This window comes from Vipera berus, assembly GCF_964194415.1.
Source record: "Vipera berus genome assembly, chromosome: 1".
Taxonomy (NCBI): domain Eukaryota; kingdom Metazoa; phylum Chordata; class Lepidosauria; order Squamata; family Viperidae; genus Vipera; species Vipera berus.
Window position 1 is genome coordinate 238034528 of NC_138202.1, and position 14058 is coordinate 238048585.

Sequence of the window (14058 nt, forward strand, 5' to 3'; positions counted from 1 at the left end):
CAAGCAAAATCTTGAACAAGAATGTTATGGATATTTGTTCCCTCCTCCAATGCCTGGTCTGGGAACTTTCTATCCTTTGTCTGAGATAGTCCCAGAGAATATAATTCCTGCTTGAAAAGCAGGTGGCAGCTTTAGCTAAGAGACCCTTTGCACACATCTGTTTAGTCCTCCAATTTTGTCCATAGTTCAGTCAAAAAGTTCTTCAGATGATCATTTGTGCACTACTCACTTCATAAATGGACTGTTGCAATGATCTTTACATAGGCTTGCACTTGAAAATCCTTGGAAGCTATATGGGTAACAGAGCAGTAACAAACATAGCTGTGCTCCACCCATCTAACACCACTGCTCTGTGAGCTGCACTAGTTGTTGGTTGGCATCTGAATGTAATTCACGGTGTTGTTTGCCACTCTAAAGCCCTTCATGGCAATGGGCCTGGCTTTTTGAGGGACTGCCTAGCTGAGATAGTTTCTGCTCAAGGGGTAAAGTTAGGTGTACTATATAGATTATCTTGATCTAGGAATGCAATAGGTCCAGTGTGATATCTACTGGAACTTAGGAAGTGTGCCTTCTCTGTTGCAGCAACTGCCCTCTGGAATAATATCCTCCCATTCGTATGGCTCTCATCCTGATAATGTTCAGAAACTGTTTGAAATCCTGGCTATTCCTCTAGGCCAGGGGTAGGCAACCTCGGCTCTTTTATGACTCATGGACTTCAACTCCCAGAATTCCTGAGCCAGCCAAACTGGCTCAGGAATTCTGGGAGTTGAAGTCCATGAGTCATAAAAGAGCCGAGGTTGCCTACCCCTACTCTAGGCCGTGAGGTAAGATGGTTGTCCAGTTCTGTAGAGTTATTTTGCTTCTTTGTATGGTTCTCCTGGATGCATATGGTTTGTTTCTTTATTTCACCGTTTCTTGGTTTTAAAGTGAAAGCTGCTCAGATTTGTTTGGGGTCAGGCTGCCTTTAAATTGTAGAAGCATATTTGTAAATTTCCCTGCAGAACTTAAATCTCTGTGAAATTCTCGTTCTCTCTGCCTTGTTGTCTCTCTCTCTCTCTCTCTCTCTCTCTCTCTCTCTCTCTCTCTCTCTCTCTCTCTCTCTCTCTCTCTCTCTCTCTCTCTCTCTCTCTCTCTCTCTCTCTCAAATAAATAAATATTGCTTCATTTCCTTATATGCTTAGATTGCTAAACTGTATCATCACAACCTCCATATCAGTGCTTTCCCTGTAATTACTGGAATTTGGGCTATTACAAAGTTGGTCTAAATGCATTAAAGAAATAGGCACATAATAACAAGAAAGCCAAGAAATCAGACAAACAAGCGTTTATACTGACTGAGAAATCACACAATGTTTGTCTTCATATGCTATTAAAAACTTATATACATAACCACATGCAATAGATTTGCTGCAAATCACGTCTGTAGCAGCAAGGCCATAATATTACACATACAATGAATTTTTTACAACAATATTGCAACAGTTAAATGAGAGTTATTAGAATGTATATTTTCCACAGTACTTTAAGTATTCTTTTTTCTTAGCAACAAAAGGCAACCTTCTTGTATATCACATTCCTTTTAACCACATAAATCCTGAAACATGTAATTTCACAGATTTTAAGGAACTAACTTAACTTTCTGAAAAAAAATGTTCTGTCCTTTTAGAGCAGGGGTGTCAACCTGCCAGCCTGCGGGCCAGATGTGTCATCTGGAAGCCGTACCCACCCGATTCCCGGCAATGGCAAAACAGTCCCGATACATCTTGTGACGTCATGTGCCATCGCGAGTTTGACATGACTGTTTTAGAGTGTAATTTATCTGTCTTCTGGCCACCTGTTTAGAACAGCAAAAAGTGTATAGACATTGAGGAAGTACAAGTATATCCTTCAGAGAAAAAAAATAATCAATTAATTATTTTCAGTGATTTATTGTTGCCTCACTGACATTCAGAATTCTATTTTAGATTGTTTACAGGCTAATTTTGTAAGCAACACCATCTATTTCTACTTCCTTATTGGGAATCGTTTGAAATTAACCATTTAACCAAAAACTTTCTGACTTTTATTCCCACATTAAAAGCAAATGATGGCTTCTGATTTTAAAAGTTTTCTCTTTGTGGCTTTATCCAAGTCTGACCATGATATCCTTCTTTTAGGCCCCTATCTAATTGCTGGGTCATTGCATCCCATGGCTAAATCCAATTTCAGTTGGCCTTAGCACTGAGGTAAAAAAAAATCATCTACCTCCAATGTAACTGACTCCAAAATGGAAAAATCAAATCAGCCTTTTGCTACTTGTCCAGTGGCTACATGCCTTGCCAGAACACAGTGGGAAGGGTTGGGCCTTGAGAATTGGAAAATCTTCAAAATAACAGAATAGTTTTTGACTGGGGATGTAGAATTTATTTAAGTGTTGTTGTTTTTTTCTAATGATTTAAATGCTAGTACTAATCATGACTCCAGGCCTATCTATACCCTTAACCGAAGATCGGTACACTCCTTCTATCTGGGATGGTCGCGGTGAGGAAGGAAGGGGACACCCGCCTAGTCAGCCAGATCAGCTGAATCAAACCTGGCGATCAATGGGGTGACAGATGTTGCAGCCAGATCGCCGCCCTCACATCTGACTCCAGGCCTATCATTATAGGTGTGTTTTGAATTCAACCCTCTGAGAGATAGATATTAAGAAATTCATATTCCCATTTTATGGGCTCTAAATTATTATTTCCCTTTAGCCCAGACATGTCAAACACAAGGCCCGGGGGCCGGATCAGGCCCGTGAAGTGGTTTCACATGGCCTGCGAAGCCATCCTGGAAACAGTGAGGGAATGGCCCCCACTGCCTTGGCCCTGGCCCAGAGACCCTCCTTCTGCCAGAGACCCCCAGATCTGTCCCACTACTGCCCAGGCCCCCATAGGCACCCTTGATGCGAACGATGTAGAGCTGGCCATACACACCCAGTAGGCCATATGCACTCTAGCCACGCCCACCCAGTAGGCCACGCCCACCCTGGCCACACCCACCCGGCCCCCTGAGGGCAACCGCAATGCTGATGCGGCCCTCGATGAAATTGAGTTTGACACCCCTGCTTTAGCCAGTCAATGAGTTTTTAATCTGAGAAGGGATGAGTGGGCAGAAGGTAGAAAAACAGAAATACACTCTTGAATAGCTACGCACCATAGACCTACTTATTTCTAGGTAGGATGTGTTTCCATGTGGAGGAGGGGACCCTCTGATGAAAATACTTAAAGGAGACAAAAGTGGCTGATTGAAATCATTTTCACACTAGTAGTCCCAAAGAAGTTGTTGAAAAGGCAACTGGACTTCTTGGGTTTTTTTTTCCCCCTTGAAAACATTTAGCTTCTCATTCAAGAAGCTTTTGCGGTTTTGAACTGAAAGGAACTGAAGAAACCAAAATAAAGTTCAGTTGCTTTTTGAACAGCACCTTTGGGACAACCATGACCTGGATGACTGAGAATCTCCGTAGACACTTCCCACCAGAACATTTGGCAAGAGACCGCTTGGTAATAAAACCAACATTAGATCACTACAGTGATGGATGGATAATGGATAAGTCAGATCTCTGTCAAACAAGCTTGATTCCAGTAACTCCATGATGCATAGTTTTCTTGGTAACAGTACAGAAGTGAATCACAACTGCCATTTTCCAGGATATTTTTTTAATGGTCAGTTTAATCTACAGGTCTAATATTTGCTGTAATCTCCAGTCCAAACGCTTGACCAGCCAGCCCTGCTTAACCTGTTTTTGAAATAAGTCTAACTATGCAAACAGCGCTGTATAAATTGCTAATGCAGAAATGGTCTGGGGACACAAGGCCCCAACCTCTCCAATCAAGGCCTGCCCGTGTGACACCCACCAAGGGAATCAAGGCAAGAAGATCTACTCACACCATCTTCCTAGCAAAATACTCCAAAGAACACTGTCTCCGTCCCATCCATTCCTATGGCACAGCCAAGAATGACACTACAGGTAGTCCTCAACTTATAACCACAACTGAGCCCAACATTTCTGTTGCTAAGTGAGACATTTTTAAAGTGAGTTTGGCTCCATTTTATGACCTTTTTTGCCACAGGTGTTAAGTGAATCCCTGCAGTTGTTAAATTAGTAACTGGGTTGTAAAGTGAATCTGGCTTCCCCATTGACTTTGCTTGCAGAAGGTCACAAAAGGTGATCACATGGCCTTGGGACACGGCAACCGTCATAAATATGAACCGGTTGCCAAGCATCCAAATTTTGATCCCATGACCATGGGGATGCTACAACAGTTGTGTGAAAAATGGTCATAAGTTCCTTTTTCAGTGCCACTGTACTTCAGACAATCACTCAATGAAAGGTTGAGAGCATTACTTGTACATCTTTGAAGACCCCAGCAAGAATTCAGATTCCCTTATTTGTTAAACTCTCCAAGTGGGACCAACAAAGAAGGAAGAAGAATACCTGTTCACCATCATGTCTACTTATTTCTCAGGGACAGCATAGCAAACACTCCTGGGAGAAGGGCTCTGCTCTCTGATTAAGCAGCAGAGCAGAAGGAACAGAGCACATAGCAAGAGAGGCTAGAAAGAAGTGAAGATGGTGGGGAAGGGGGGAAGCAGATCTGAGTGGGCATGCAGCGAATGAAGCTTCCATTTTGGAAGTGAGGAAATGCTTCCTCTTGGATCAAGCTTACCTTCCCCCCCGTCCCCTGCCAAATGTCAAGTGAGGCAAATCCACATAAATGGAGTTCAGTTTATATTGCAAATACCCTGATCATTCACACAGATCATCAAATACATCACTCCCATTGTACAGCATTTGCATTGTTTCCATGCAAAGCTTCAAGACTCCAACACAGATGTCAAAATCATGAGGTTTAGAAACATGCATTTTACATGCAAAGAGAGGGAACAGGATGACCTCTAGAGTGCAACTACATCTTGGGAAAGAGAAGGAGGGCCTTAGCAACCACTTCCTGGGCCTTCCAGTCAACATAGCCAATGAAGAAAGCTACTTATTTTGATATTTGTGGAATCGGTCTTTTACATTGCTGGGCCTTTGGAAGAATTGTGTTCCAGCATCTGACAGAACCTTAAATTCTTTTGTAAATATTTCATAACATCTTTCCATTACCTGAAAGTAACTGATGAATGAAACCAAAAGAACAATGGAAGAAGAATCATACAGGCATTTTGAAAAAAGCTTTTTAAAATATAAATTATAATCACATTACACTTATTTGTAGAATATTTGTATCATTATTTAACCTTTAGTCTTAAAACCATGAAAGAAATAACATATATCCTCTATATGTCCAGGGTCTGGGTCCCATTGATCCTCCAAGAAATCTGAATATCTCCAAAGAAAACCTATGCAGCTCCTACATACAGAAATGGCTTACTTTGACACCCACTTATTTCTCTGCTCCTTTAGGCCAACCGTATAGGACCGCAAGATTAACCATTTAAGGAAAACCATTCATGCTACCACTTACTGCTCTGTATTTAGTCAATTTCTCTCCACCGCTCCTCAGTGTGTATACTATAGGCATGCCAGAAAGCATGCTTTTTTTTCTCCACAAACATGCACACATAGACACACTTGTACAGTATGTATGCACAGTGGAAGAACAAACTTTAGCTAGCAATCAACATTAGCAGAAGAAAAGACATCTCCTTATCAGGGCCTTTGTATGGCCAATGAAACCATTCCAGGGTGAGGTCCAAGTACTAGCTAGCTTCAGGGAATATACTATAGTCACACAAAGTTTCAAACCTAACAACAAAGTGCTCAATTCAGAAATATGTCTTCTTGTGAGGAAGTATTCTCTCAAGCTGGCATTCATTTTCCTGTGGTTAAAATCTTACCATAATTTTAGCTTTAAAATCTTTCATTTCCAACAGTTATAGCTGAATTAGTATCTATTGTTTCTTACCAGCCTAATCCTGGACATTGGGTCTTGTCCCACTTGTATAATGATATAAACACGCCCCAGCAGTCTCTCTTTTGGCTTAAAAAAGTTGTCACCATAGTCTAGGTCCCAGCCAATGAATTCCCAAACCCGTTTTCAATTGCCCAATTGTTTAACTAGTATTTAGGTTGGCAGCATCCAATCACAGCTGGAAGGTAAGCAAAAACCTGTTGTTTAACCATCTATTATGTTGGAGGTGCAGCCAGATGACCATTAAAGTCTGGGCTCAAAGTGGTATTAATTGACCATTTAAGGCTGATGCAGATTTGCTCCCTCCTCTTTGGTTTCTGCACAGTCAAATTTATCTCCATTCTGTTGCCTTTCTAAGAACCAAACCTGGTAGTGTTGGGTAGGTGGTCTATTAGAAGAAGCCTAAAGAGGGTGGAAGAGAGAGCTACAACTGCAGTGTCATGACTGGCAGATATCTTTCCCCTCGGTTAACATGCCCCAAAGAGTAAAACTGATGGAATCAACCAATCATTTTGCTTATCATGTATTACAGGTGCAAAATCAGGACAGCATCATTTGTGTTAGCCTTGTGAGATGATCCATATAAGAAACACAATGAGAAACACTAGCTCTATCTTTATTGTGAGGTTATATTTAACAAAATCTTGCAAGACTGAAAGTGTTCCTCCCTTCCTTCACGTTTACTGTCCCAAAAATTGGGGAGGGTCCCTTCTGGAACTCTTTCCTGCCTCTCGTCCCCCAGTATAAAAACTTGTTTAGCAGACCGTTATCTACATTGTTGTGGTTCTTCCTCCCACATATCATTACTCCTGGCAGTGAAAGAGTAAAAATGAGAATTAAAATAGTAAAACAGTAATTACTTCTTTCTTTGAACTCGCTTCTGCAGAGCACTTTCTACAGGAAGATAGATGCAATGGTTTGTAATATGCGCCCTGAAATTGCATTCATGCTAAGATTTCAGAATCAGGAACAGGAACAACTCTGTAACCCTAAAGAGAGAGTTACAACAAAATAGGATGTCAGTAACAGAGGTTGAAGAAATGCTTGCTCTGTGAGAACGAGACTTCCTGTAAGTCGAAATCAAGAAATAATCTTAGATAATTTCTGACAGCTAACCAGGTATGAAACACTTTTTGCCACAGTAGGAGCTTTCTTCAAATCAGGAAATGCATCTAATTAATGAGAGAGAGATAGCTGTAGCTGACTATCAGCAAACAAAAATGCTTAGTTTATTCTTTGAAAAGCTGCATTTTATAGTCGATGTCGGTCTACAGCAGCAGATACGGCTGTATTCTGTTTCAATACTGTCAACATTAATTGAATCTAATTATTGGTGTGGTTCACACAATAACTAAGCTTAGCCTTTTGGTTTGGCAAACCCTACTAATTATATTTCATACTATGATGATGTAAACCAAAGCTTGCACAATGCATTAAATCAGCCAGTCAGAGGGGGTAATGCTCAGATAGTTTTGAAAGTTAGTTAATGGCTATAAATATTAATATATTTTTAGAAATCATAGCACAGAGATAGTTTACGTTTGGCTTGTATTTCCTGCTATAACTATATTAGCTCACATGTTTATCTTCTGAGTTTTAAATCTGTGTCAGAGGGAAACAATAGTTTTCCTAAAAGAAACATTTTCCAGTTTTTCCAAAGCACATTTAAACAACAATGGCAAATACCGTAGTCAAACCTCTCCAGTCAATCAGGCTTAGCAACAGTTATCTCAGCCGTGGTTACGTCCCATCTTGACTACCGTTCCATGCTTTATATGGTATGGAAACTGCATTTGGTTCAAAATGTAGCAAGCAGGCTGGCAATTGATGCAAGGCAATGAAAGATCTTCACTAATGAGCACAATTTAATATGCCAGCATTGGTCTCTGTAGCCTTAAATGAACAAGAACTTAACTTGAGGATCACTTTTGTCGTTCTGAAACTGCCCACTTACCTAAACCAGTGGCAACAGTCTTTTTGAAGATCTTCCCAGCTTTTAGAAGCTTATTATATAAACACCCACAAACACCCACCCACCCACACATACACACCCACACCCACACCCACACCCACACACATACACACACACACACAGAGAGAGAGAGGAGAGAGAGAGAGAGAGAGAGAGAGAGAGAGAGAGAGAGAGAGAGAGAGAGAGAGAGAGAGAAGGGTCTTTTGTGGGGCCCAGGGAGATTTGGTTGAGCAATGCCAGCAGACCACACAGCCATTTGAGTAGAGGAATGGGGTCCTAAGAGCTGTGATGGTGCAGTGGTTAGAATGCAGTACAGTACTGCAAGGCTACTTTTGCTGACTGCCGCCTGCCAGCAGTTGAGCAGTTCGAATCTCACCGGCTCAAGGTTGTCTCAGACTTCCATCTGTCTGAGGTCGGTAAAATGAGGAGCCAGATTGCTGTAAACCGCTGTAAAGCACTGTGAAGCAGTATATAAGTCCAAGTGCTATTGCTATCCACAGAATCCCTGCTAAGTATATTAATCAGAATATTTCTGTATAATAATAACATAATCATAGTATTTCTTCCATACTTCTTCTGAAAACAAAGGCCAACATGATTTACACCTCTTTGAAAACTTCAGTATGTATACTCGTACCACAAATTTGTTTAGAATTTCTAATGTCCCCTGATCCTTGAGAAACTCCAATGAAGAGTTCTAGCAACTTGCTTGCAAGGTGTCTGTAACATGCTTTTTATCCATTCGTCACTCAGTATTTTGCAATACATACTAGCAACCTTTACCTTCTGTGATTCCATTTATACAGTAGAAGAAACTATTCCTTTCAGGAGAAGAAGCAGCTCACTAACTTTAACTCAACTGATCCATGGTTTGTTGAAATAGAGATGTTCCAATGAAAATGTTTATTTATTTATCTATTAAATTTATTGGCTGCCCATCTTATGGCAGTGTAAGTACTTCAGTGGTGACAGGTAACAGTTTCTAAAATGATATTACAGAATATCAGTACAGACTACAGAAGTAGTCTGACAAGCAGGCTGCTTCTGAAGGATATGGGAATTGTAACTGACACAAGACGTTAGGTTATAATAACCTAATGTAAAAGGGTAAAAAGAAAGAAGAATGCAGCAGACTGACTAGAGAACTAAATCTTCAAGCTTTTTTGTTCACTGTTGCTTCATCAACTTCTGAGGCTGCTGATTTTTATTTAAAAAAAAACTATTTCAAAACACAAAGGGCTTTCTCTGCAACAACATGATAGGAAAGTTGAATGGGCACAGTAAAATCTACCAAGCCTGAGAAGATAAATTATGTAACAATTGCTATTATTGAGGATAATGCTTTGACAGGAAATGTTCATTGGTGAACAGTGACAGTGGGAAATGAAATCACCAGAAGCAAACATCTGCTTTAGGATGACAACATGACATTGCTTGAAATAAATATTATGAACCAGAAAGTCCAAATTGTCGATCTTTATGTACCTGGAGCATTAGAAAGCAATTATACCTATAATCTTACTAATCAGATTTGGGATTTGAAAAAAAAATTCTGAAGAATGCACAGAAGTTAATAGAAGAAAGTCATAGTGAAATTATTTTACCATCCATTCAAAACAATCATCAAAGAAGACATTTTATCGGGCATGGGACAATCCCAAACTATAATTCAGGTTGAATTCTTCAACCAGCAAGGTATTGTGTAATATTATGCCTTCTGTGTTCAAGATACACAGAAAAATATTTGAGATGGAATACAGTATTTCAAAACTCCCCCTATATTTGAAAAATACCTACAACACAGGGCACCAGAGACAGTGTGGATATATGATGGCACGCACAATATTCATGCACATGGTTCAGGTAATGACCTGAAAGATTTTTTAAAGATGTATTTCAGCAATATCAACTTAAGAGGTTGGTCTGCAATATACACACAGGTTAAGACGAGCACCCTTTCGCCCAAATGCTTTGGTTGAATACTTTTAATGCTTCCTGTAATACCTATTAGTGGAGGGGGCATCTTTTCAGCTGAAATTAAATATATATCTATGGTTCATAAGCACTCAGAAAAGGCTGGTTGGCTTCATAAGCCTTTCGCTAGATAAAAAGCTAGTCCAGACTATGGGCCGTTAGAAATCAGTTAAGACTTGTACACTAAGGGAGCCAAGAAAGTGTAATTTTGATTAATCAATTGGATAAAAGTATCATTGTTTAATATGCAGGCAAGAAATGTGCCAGGTGCTGAAATGATTAAAATGTAAAAGAAGTATTTAAAATATTTAATTTTCTCTTACTGATGTAGATACCAGAGTAGTACTCTGAGAAGACTTGGAGCGGAAAAGGCAGAATCCAGTTATTTCATTGCGGTGGCCCAAGGAACAAATGTACTGTATGAGCATCATTTGAGCTTCCTACTTTAGGTGCCAAAATATTATGGGCCGGTTCTGATAGAGCTAATTATCATTTCTCTATACCTCCGAGTCATGTTGATGTATTGTATTTTAGTATAATTCCTGAATAAGGCTAACACACATGATCATAAAATTATAATATTTATTGCACATGGCAAATGATTGATTCTGTTCAGAAAGATTCCTAAGTTGCCTAGTCGGAAAAATATCTTCAAACTGGAGTTTAGAAAAATATTAAATCATTCACAATGACTGTAAATATTAAGCTAATAGTGTTTTTAAAAAGAAAGAAAGAATATTCCCATAAATAAACTAACTCCACTAAATTTTTTCCCCTCCGGGGCTTATAGTAAAATAATAGAATTCTTTTATTTTAGTGCCTTAAACTATTAAAAATGCTGTCTATCTGCCTATCTATCATCTAAATTATATAAAGGCGCTTGACTCCATAACAACTCTGGGCAGCATTCAACATTAAAAAGAGCATGGAACAATTAAATTAAACCCTCCCTGTTTTCCATTTAATTTTCTTTTTATTGCATCCTGGCTTTCTTTTCATCACATATTGTGAAATCTTTAATTCTCCTCAGTAATAAGAAGAAAATGCTATTGTGATGGTTTGTCATAGATGTACTGATGACTGCAAATAATATATTCAAATATTTCATTAGTAACTCCACGGAATGCACAAGGGTTCTGCCTTTGCATTGGGACCAGAGATTGATTCGTCTTTGGGACAGGGGCAGACTGCAAAAGTGGTGCATTCTCCAACATGGATTGAAGATACAGAAATCCAAGGCCCTTGGAAGTGGGACTGATTCTAAATACGCAATTCATAAATTTCTAGAACATAGATAACACATTTTTCTCCCTGTCTCATTCTTGAGGTACAATATAATCTTTTCCATTACTGTGTCAGCAGTTATGTCAAGTGTAATTAGTTACTAATGTTAAAGAAAGCAGTTTGATGGCAGCTTAGTGGCATAATCACGGTTTGTACAGTGCTTGTCAAATGCCTGTTGGCTATCTAGGCTGGTTCTCTTGTGTTCCATTGACCTTACTTCAAAGTAATCAGATAGAATAAGGTTGGAATTTATTTCTGAATAGAAATTATAGAAGTGTTCTTGTTAGTCACTCTATATTTCAGCTCGATAGGCTTATTTCTTTAAATACTGAATGAAAGCAACACATTTCCATCTTTCTCGTTTGGGCACTGATCAGAACAAGAAATATGAAAGAAGACGTAGTGATTGCATTCTTGTAACACTAACATATCATGCTGGCATTCCACTTGAATACTTTTTGTCATCAGATTTCGTATGCCTCTTTACAAGCATTTTCTTCAATAAATTATGTATTGCTGTTGCTTTTATTTATGCATTTGTTGCCATAACTACTTTTTGATTCAAGTCTAATCACTATTTATTTTATTATTTCATTTGTTTGTCTGCCCTGCCTTACTAATGTTTCTGAGTCATTTTATAAAAACACACAAGGTTTCCTACCCATCACTCTTCTTTCTACTGAATTTTATAGTGAGTTATCCACTGTGTGGAAATTGCTTACAGATAAATGCTTTTTGATCAGAACATTTCCAAGACACTCACAAATAAGATGGGAGGACTAGCGGGGGGAAGGGGAGAGGATCAGGAAAGGATGAACTGTTATTTTTCCATGAACATATATTTAAGTTTTACCAATATTGGTTGTCACTGCTTTGCCTCAAAATAATCTTGTATATGAGTGCCGAGGGAGCAGGCTCTCGGAGTGGTATGCATGATAAACATTCGGTAATTTAATATGATAGAGATATTTTTTTTAAAAAAAATAATCTGGTGAGGCAAACATCAGAGAGGCAAAATAAAACGTTAATTATACACAAACAAACAAAAGGAAAAGAAATTAAGAAACAAGGCACAAGATTAATTCAGAGGATTACCACATGCCTATTTTTTCTTATTCATCATACTGATTTTGTTCCTAGGTTTCCTAACTATTAGGAGGTTTTTAAAAAGATAGTTAAAAAGGGGGACCTTGTACATGTCCCTATGAGTTCTGTGGAAGGAGGGTCATTAAGATCTCTTCTGACAGCATGCAGTGTTCCACAGTCAGGCATCACTCAGTCTCTCATCTTCTTGTTTTTGTCACCTATCTCCTGTCATTATGTCTCCAGTTCTGTTTTTAGACTGTTGCCCTTAGCCCAGCAAGTTCAACGGAGAGCTCTGAATGTGACGATTTCTCTATATTGCTAAAAGCAAAATAGAGCCTGACTTCTCTCTCTCTCCTCAACTTTTCCAACTAGACAGAACATTTAAGAGTGGGGTTGGGATAGGGGCGTAAAAGGAGCCAGGAAGACATTTTTTTAAACAAGAAAACAAACAAACCAATCATTTGGGGGCAAAATATCAGTTCAGTCTTACCTGCCAGCTGAAAGTAAGGACTTACGATGCCAGCTCTTTAGAAGGATGTGCGCTCCTGGAAGATCTCAGAAACGTAGCTTACATGACCAGGACTGAAAGTATCCAGGCCCAGAAAAGTACTGGGCAAATTTTAATCTTCCTTCTCTTTCTAGATCTACCAGGGACTGAAGTCATGCAGGAAACAGAGAAACAGACAGCCAAAGAGGAACGTAGTTCCTGTTCTGAGAGATACCGGTCAGAAGAAAGAGGAGCTACAAATGCTCTCGTAGGTTTCACCCAGGCTTTTGTTAGACTTTTCTCCTGGTGGGTTTGTGCCCCCACCCACAACTGTTGCGCTGTGGGAACTAAGCTTTGGCAGTGTAGTTCTGAGATTGTATTTCCCCTCTCCTGGGCTCCCTGCAGGCTTTTGAGAGCAATGACTTTGTGGAGCTGAGCTCGCTGGTGCTATATTTATCCAGTGTTCTCAGCAAGTCAAGCCTGTCAACAGCTGAGAAGTTTGGAGCAGGCTCTGCCTAGCTCCTCAGCTGCCGAGCTATCAGTGGCTATGGAGCTGTGTTGTTCAGTGGCTCACCTCAGTACAGGCAAAGGAAGCGTTTTTTCGTGCTCTCTAAGCAACATTTTCTGTGGCTATAAACAATCAGCATAGATGGAGAGTTACTGTAGAGCTGAGGAGAGAATGAGACATAGAGCAGGGCCTTATTTATAGGCACAACTTTTCAGGCCAGAAAATCTGGAGTGTTGTAGGAAAAATATCATACAGATGGTAGATCTGGAATGTTCCTGGATTAGCAGGAAGGTAAATATGTTAGGGACTATAATGTGTTTTCTCCAGGGCTTTTTTTCTCATAGAACGCTCAGAACGGAGTTCCGGCACCTTTTTTGGATGGAACCTTGTAGGTTAGGCAAGGCAGGTTGTATGACATGTGTGAGTTCCGGCACCTTTTTTCTTTTACAAAAAAAGCACTGGTTTTCTCTATATTTCTTCTCTCAAATTAGCAGAAAAATTGGATACCAATTTTCAGCACTCAAGCTCAAAGACATGGTCAAGAGGGGATTTGAAATTCCCATAAAAAGGAGCTTGAAAGTTGCATGTATCTTTAGAGCCATAGTTGCCCATTTCTCCCATGGGCAACATCAACTGACCTTAAATTTCTTTGTTCGATAGTATTTTCCCTCCCAATTCTGTGCTGCCAAAATTTATTCTGCAGATTTGGAGAGTGAGAGTTGGGTGATTAAGGAAAAGGAATAGTTCCCTTTCTGATCTGCACTTCAGTCAACAAGGCAAATGACTCAATATTCCAAAAAAGAGCTAT

At 39.6% G+C, this 14058-nt stretch overlaps 1 protein-coding gene across 3 annotated transcripts in view; it reads right to left on the bottom strand.

The window, feature by feature from the left end:
- FILIP1 (filamin A interacting protein 1) overlaps positions 1-13147 on the bottom strand; it is a 96812-nt gene extending 83665 nt beyond the window's left edge. For all 3 annotated transcript variants that reach the window (XM_081314656.1, XM_081314657.1, XM_081314655.1), the window contains exon 1: positions 12746-13147. The gene's annotated coding sequence lies outside the window, so the exon portion shown is untranslated. The remainder of the gene's footprint in view (positions 1-12745) is intronic.
- Between the last annotated feature and the right edge of the window lie 911 nt (positions 13148-14058).